Below are 7,696 nucleotides of genomic sequence, written 5' to 3'. Positions count from 1 at the left end.
AGCCTGCCATCTCCTGGCACACACTGCTTGGGAGGCACAACCACACCAAATCATCTCAACAAGACCATCTGGTTCCGCCAAGCCTGTGTGCCTCTTGTCTAGTCACACTGAGCATCAGGATCTTAACCATACCACTTAGGAGCGATACAACAGGCTAAGGATTTCATGGTAGCTACAAACCATTAAGTACAATAATAGATTCCTTCCTATGGAATAAGAACTATAAACAGTGTTCTATATTTTTAACCTCACCAAAATTCATACAAGATATAAAATGCATCTGACGTAGAACTACCTAGTGTAGTATATGGCAAATCCTACTCACTCTACAAATATTTTTCCTTCACATCAACTTCACTTACTAATGAACTGGTGAAGAGACATGTACCTGCACATGGTTGCCAAGAAGCACCAAGACCCGGACTCCCTCATGGCCTGCCCTGTCCACATTGTGGAGAAGGACAAATGACACTCTCCTACACTGGGCTCCTGCAGAGGAGGCTGGAGATCCGTTCAAATCCTCTTTTCCAAGAAGGATGCCAGGAGGGATGACTCCTGCACCTCTGACCACCACCATGAAACTCACGGGCCATCAGCAGCAAGGTGCAGACATGGGCCCTGCCACTCAGAGCTCAGCTTCCACAGGGGCTCTTGGGTCTTCTTAGTGAGTGAGTCTGGATGAGCGAAGTTCATCCACTGTTCAAAGTCGGGCCTCAGGCCTGCCTGGTCCTGGTCATGTGTAGGCTAAGGGTTTTCTGCCAGCCCTGCACCTCTTCTATAGAGCACCAGGCGCCCTGCTCTCAGTCCTCAGCCATCATCTGCTGCTGGCCGGCTCCTCACTGGGCTGCCATTGCTACCATGTCTTCCCCCATGACTCCTCGGCCTTCTCCAACTCCTTCCTTCACCTTCATCTCTTTGACCAGGACAGCTCCAACGTGGTGTCTGGCTTCCTCCAGGATCCCTATTCCCCCACCTTCAGCAGCTTCTCCCCATGACCTACTTCTTTCACGGAGCCCTGCAACCACACTGGGAGAGGATTTCCAGTGATGCTCCTTTGGCTCCTGAAGACAAGCCCCACCTGGGTTGGAGGTCATTTCAGGTGTGGAGGTGCGGTGCGGTGGACAGTGGAGCAGGCACTTCCGGTCACAAAGGAGGCGTAGGCCCACCGGGGGCCACTGGCCCCAGGTCCCTGGGCCAAGAGCCCGGCTCTTCTCAGGGCTGAGGAGCCAAGTACCTGCTCCATTTGGGGCGGGCTGGGCTGGGCCAAGCAGGCGGCCAAAGGGAGGCTCCCCATGTTCTGAGAGTCATCTTCTGAGGCGTGAGGCTTGGCCATTCCTCCTGCGGCATCTCAGCTGGGAGGGCTCTGCCAGGAAGCACCGCGACCAAGTACGCAAGAAAAACGTTGAGTATTGACACCTGAAGCTGCCGAGGAAATCCATGAGCCCAGGGCAGGAGTGGAGAAACTCACCACTCCGGCTGCATACTGCAGCCTCATGGCCAGAGAGGAGAGCGAGAGCCACACTCACAGGACCAGCAACTTCTGCGAGGGTCGCGAGGACCCAGGGCTGGGCCTGCTGGATAACATCCTCCTGACCTCATGCCCATATCGCAACGGCCTCGGCTACATACAGGGCCTGAGTGACCTGCTCTCAGCCATCCTCTGTGTCACTCAGAACGAGGTTGCTTCCTGAGGTGCCATCAAGTGGCTTCACGGACCTCGTGCACCAGAACTTTGAGATAATGAAGCGTAACTTCTGTTGCTCCTGAACGTGCGGGGCTTTCCACTCTGAAACTTCCGGGACTCCCAGGACTCTGGTTCTCTCTGCTTCTGCTTCTGGTGGCTGTTCATCTTGCTGGAAAGGGAATTCCCCTTGCCGGAAGTCCTTCGGCATGGAAGGTGCTGTGACAGGGCCCCCAGCCCCCAATCTGCAGCAGCTGGTGGCCCACCATCCTGGACCCGAGTGGGAAGGATACCTCGGCTTTGGCTCCAGTGAGATCCTCAGGCACATCGACCAGCTGACCACAAAGCTAAATGAGGAGGACGTACTAGCCCAGGCTGAGGCTGTCTACAGGCTGCTGACACCTGCCCGGTGAGTCCCTGACCCCTCCCAATAGCCCTCCAACCCCATAAAACCTCTGACTTTTTGCTCCCTAGACCCCAACCTTCCATGAGCTGCCCCACCATGTGCAGGGGTCCTAGGTCTGGTGCCCTTCTCAGAGCCCCACAGCTTCTGGCTCCCTGCCTGCCTAGTGCAGCTGTCCCCCACCTGGGGCCCATTGGCTCCACCCTCCCCCACATGGATTTGGTCCTGTGGGAGGAGGAGGAAGGTGTTGACTCCTAACCCTCTTGCACTTGCTGGGCTGTCATGTTGGCTTGGGCCTGAATGGGAGGCATGGTGGCTTGTAGTCCCCTGTGACTACTTTGTGGAGTTAATATCTGACCACGTGACTCTGATCCGCCATCGAGGCATAAGGAGGCAGGTGTGTGTGGTGGGAGGGAAGGTTGTAGAAGCAGGGTTCCCTTTCCTGACTGAGTTTGGGGCTTTTGGAGAAGTGAGGATGAGGGTACTGGGGTGCAGTGGCCACTTAGCTCTGTCGGGACACATCCCAGATGTAACTGAGATGGAAGGGCCTGAAGAGGGCCTCACTCTGGGACCCTACCTACCAGCTTGTTCTGTGAGAAAGATAAACCCTCCACCTCCCACCCACCTCCATCCACCAAAAAATAAAAATAAAAAATTAAAAAATAAAAATAAGGAGTTCCCGTCGTGGCGCAGTGGTTAACAAATCCGACTAGGAACCATGAGGTTGCGGGTTCAGTCCCTGCCCTTGCTCAGTGGGTTATCGATCCGGCATTGCCGTGAGCTGTGGTGTAGGTTGCAGACGCAGCTCGGATCCCAAGTTGCTGTGGCTCTGGCGTAGGCTTGTGGCTACAGCTCCGATTCAACCCCTGGCCTGGGAACCTCCATATGCCTCGGGAGCAGCCCAAGAAATAGCAACAACAACAACAACAAAAGACAAAAAGACAAAAAATAAATAAATAAAAATAAAAATAAAAGGGTCAGTGAAGCAGGGCTGAGAGAAATATTTCTGCTCTAAAGTTCCTGTCTAGGTCTCTCCTTACACTGTCTTTGTCATCCCCATGTCCTGTGCTTTGGAGTGTCATTTCACCATGTAAGTTCCACATTTCTACTTTCAGGCAATTTTTGGTCTTGGCTTTTGCCTTGCATAGTACATGGTTTAAGTATAGAGTTCATAGCAATGGTATTTCTAAGAAATTCGCTTCCTCCATACATTTTACAGTGTTTCAACTCAGGAAAAACTTCTCTTTCAATGTCCATGGTCGCATAGTGCTGCTCTTGTCTGTCCCTGCTTCAGATTACTCCCAGTCTCGCTACCACGTTTAGTCTACCAGAGACTGTTAGAGAAACTTTTGATTTGTTTTGTGGCTCTTTTTACTGAGAAAAATCTTTTTCAGATTGGGTTTAAACAGAGGATGACTTGCCCTCCCTTAGCACTGTTTGGAGGAAAATATGCTGTCTTCTTTATACACCTTGGCCTTATTTTTAAAACAATAAACATTCTTATTGACTCCTATGAGACAGTTAACATGTAATTTATCTCAGTTGAGAGGAAAGAATATTAATTTCCGAAGTCTACTTTAGGTATCTGGAACAAGACACAATAAAGGGCAAGCTAAGAAATCATTTGTGATTCACATGAGTGATAACCCAGAAAAAGGAACTGGCTTCAGTCAGCGCTATCAGTAGCTTTTGCTATATCCTCAGCCCCCAGGGCAGTATTTAATGTGCTAGGGTAATAAGCTTCTGTGTGCTATTATCTGAAGAACTAAAATTCTAAAAAAATTCCATAAAGTTGTTAGTTTTAACCAAGAAGAAAGGAATCTCAGATGCCAACTTTTGACCTAAAAATGTGCTAAACAAACTAGAAAAACAAGAGACACTAACTTTTTGTGTTTTATGGAACATACAAAGAGAAGCTCATCTTTCAGCTACCATGTTTCTTTTTTTAATATAATTAATACTTTGTGTTAGAAATAGCTTTAAAATATCTTTGGTTATCCAGTGAGACAGTGAAACCACTGAAAAAAATTATACAAATAATGCAATAGTAAAATCCAAACAATTTAAAAACCTAAATCAGTTAGGATTCATTTGAATGAAAGCAAAAGAAGTTCTTCAACTCAAAATGGTTGAAGTTAAAAATAAGGAGAGGGTGGGAAATTTTGACTCAGTATTCCAGTGAAGTCCCCGGAATACTGAGCCATGGGCTTCAGTTGTATCAGGATTCAGTTTCTCTCCATCTTTTGGCTCTGCAACCCTTTGGACTGGCATTATTCTCAAGTAGACTCTAACCTAGTGGAGACCTTGGAGCTCTTAGCCTTACCTCAGCCTAGATCCAGCAGTCACTGCACAGAGAGATTGTCTGTTCCCTATAACTCCAAGAAATGTTCCAGAATTGAGTGTCATTGTCCTGAACTACATTTCATCCCCACCCTTGAACCAACAACGTGCCAAAGGAACATGATACATTAAATCTGTGGTGGAGAGAGTGCTGTGCATGAGGCTCATCCTCATAGACTGAAGGAGATGAGGAGGGATGGCCCCCAAATTAAAATCAAGGTGCCATTACTAGAAAAAGGTAAACGAATGACGGACACGCTAAAGGTTGTCCAATCCAGTACTCCCAGTAATGAATTCCCCAACCTCAGCTTGTGAGATTTTGACTAGAATTTTTTAAAAGGGAAATTAAGTCCAATGATTCAGTGTTATAATTCTAACTTTTGACTAATAAGCAAACACAGACATGACATACATAAATATATTAGGAAGTAACCCTTCCATTTCAACAAGAAAATATGTGGGTCACTCAGATGGAAATTAAAATCTAAATCTATTCAGAAACAATTGCTAACTTAGTTCTAAAGCCACAAGCATCCAAACACATGACATTACACTGTCATGTCAAAGAGGTCCTATTCCTCTTCAATTTGCATCTTGTTATGACATTACACCATATGGCATGGGCCAAACGCTCTTGTATGCAAAATGAGTTCAGAGTAAATGAGCTAAAAATGTCTTACATACATAATGGTTCTTGTTTCAACTTAGCTGTGACTTCTAGATTGCTGCAAACACCAAAATAATAGTGCTGCTAATGAGGAGATTTGTTCATAACTTACTAAGCTGTCTACTCTAATGTTCGACCATAATGGTTATTATTTATTGATATATTGTATATATACAAAGCAGTAGCTGAGTCCAAAAGCAGCCTCTTAACAGAGCCAAGCCTATTAGATTATGAATACTCTCCTAAAGATAATGATTTTTTTAAATGTATGCAATTTAAGAAAAAACCAGGAAGCCTAGATTTAAAGTCAGACTACCAGAGTTGATCCTGTAAGAGACTAGAGTGACAACTCCCAGTGCTGGTGAGGGTGCAGACTAGCAGGCACTTCCAGACATCGTCAGTGGGAAAGTGTTTGACCCAGCCTTTTGGAGAGGAATCTGACACGATATATTAAAATTTTAAAAGTGCATATTCTTTGACTCAGCAGTTTTACTTCTGGGAATCAACCCTGTAAAAATTAAAGTACCAGTACATAGGGATATACATACAATGATGTTTATTGTAGTTGTGTTCGTTATAGCAAAAACTTGAAACAACCTACATATCCACAAGAGTGGAATGGTTGAGTAGGCTGAGATGCATCTATTTGGTCATGGGTTATAATGTGACTACTAATAGAACAAGTCAGATTTATATCTCAGTTTAGAGAGATGGATATTATATACTATTAGGTGAGAAAAGCAAGTTGCAGGAAAACAAGACAAATAAATAATGACAGAGGAGGAGCTCCTGTTGTGGCTCAGTGAGTTAAGAATCCAACTAGTATCCATGAGGATGTGAGTTCCATCCCTGGTCTCTATCAATGGGTTAAGGATCCAGTGTTACTGCAAGGTGTAGGTCACAGATGTGGCTCAGATCTGGCTTTGCTGTGGCTGTGGTGTAGGCCGGCAGCTGCAGCTCCGATTCTCCCCCTAGCCTGGTAACTTCCATATGCCTCAGGTGTGGCCCTAATAAGAAAAAATAATAATAATAAAGATAGATGAGATAGATAGATGGGGCATACATCCATAAATATAAAGATACAGATATATATTCATATACAGTGTGATTACATTTTTGAATAGAATAGTAGGATTTGGATTCAGACTCTAAAATTTGAGTGATCTTTGAACCTCACTTTCTTCATCTGCAAAACAAAGGTAATCATTTTTGAAGATCAAATGAGATGATGATGAAAATGATTTGTGAACTGTAAATAGCAATCAAATGTCACTTAATATTATCATAACATAGTCTTGTGTCAGTCTGAAGTTCAGGTTCCGCAAAGTCCTCTGTAGTATCAACTGGCAGAGTTGTATTTGGCTTTCTCCACACCAATATTAGCCACCTCTTGTGGTCTCCAGTTGTGTGTAACTGGACAGAAAACACAAAGAAAACAAATGGTGAAATATATTGATACCCTGCAGATTACCCATGCAGTGCCAGGAAAACACTGCTCATGTTCCCAATGTTGGTACTTTCAGCCTAACAAGATCATGTCTGTTTAGAGGACCACAGACGATAATAGCCTTGCAGGAATATGGTTGTATATAAGAAAGTTTTTACTTTTTAGAATTAACATATTCTCTCCTCATGTATGCTTTATAAGTAGTTTTAATCATATAACAGATACAATTTTATATCTGCTTCTGGGGCCAGAAGGCTCTACATCTTTCTAGCTGTGTGATCTTGGAAAATTACTTAGCCTCTATCTCAGTTCCTTCATTTGCAAAATGGGGGTAATAATACTACTACCACTTCAGATTGTTGTGATGACTAAATGTTAAAACATTTAAAAGACTAAACAAGATATTACCTAGTAAGTGCAAAATAAATGCTAGTTATTGTTATCCTAAATGTTCCACGAATCATAAGTTTATATGCTTTTTACACATTCATTATATATTCTTCATAACCATCATTTTATTGAGGTTTAATAGTACATAAATAGCATGCTCCACCAAATGGGTGTGTTGTAATACATTTGGACATGATTCTGTTTGCTTCCTGTTTTTCCAAAATGTTTTCTGTTTTACAATTGTAAATAATATATTAATATCTTTGTACATTAAATTTTTCCATATTCTGTATTATTCTCATAAGAGAGACCCCCACCAGTAAGAGTTTTTGGAAGGAATTAATATGGAAATCTTTTGATATATCTTGAAAGTAAGACTTTAGATTATAAATATATTAGTTCTTTATGAACCCCCTTCAGAACTTGACATGATGTTCATTCAGCCATTCGACATCTGCCGATGTTTTAACAAAGTTCATTTAAGACAGGTCACTATAAGAAATGAACATATTAAAATTCATCTGCAAATGTGTTTGCATTTCAGATCTTTAAAATATAGTTCCCTAAGTATAATCACATCATGTTAGAATCTTGCTGCTAATAAGGAAAATTTGAACTCCAAAAAAAAAGGAAAGCCCACTTACTCAATGACATTTTTAGCACATAAAATTTCCCTTCTGAATCATGCTCTCACAAACCATGCACCCCTAAACATTTAGCTCACTCTGACTCATTCTGAAACACTCTGATAACTTCTCCATTGAAATT

General features: G+C 43.4%; 1 pseudogene; it reads left to right on the top strand.

Annotated features, from left to right (window-relative positions):
* The first annotated feature begins 678 nt into the window (after positions 1 to 678).
* The window catches only part of LOC100518695 (uncharacterized), a 65,599-nt pseudogene continuing 58,581 nt past the window's right edge, over positions 679 to 7,696 (top strand).

This window comes from Sus scrofa, chromosome 15 (genome assembly GCF_054392235.1).
Source record: "Sus scrofa isolate SSC_HxYL_T2T_F1_AM1 chromosome 15, Sscrofa_HxYL_maternal_Yorkshire_Landrace_v2.0, whole genome shotgun sequence".
Taxonomy (NCBI): Eukaryota; Metazoa; Chordata; class Mammalia; order Artiodactyla; family Suidae; genus Sus; species Sus scrofa.
The sequence above is the reverse complement of the archived record's forward strand: the minus strand, read 5'-3'. Positions and strand labels throughout refer to the sequence as shown.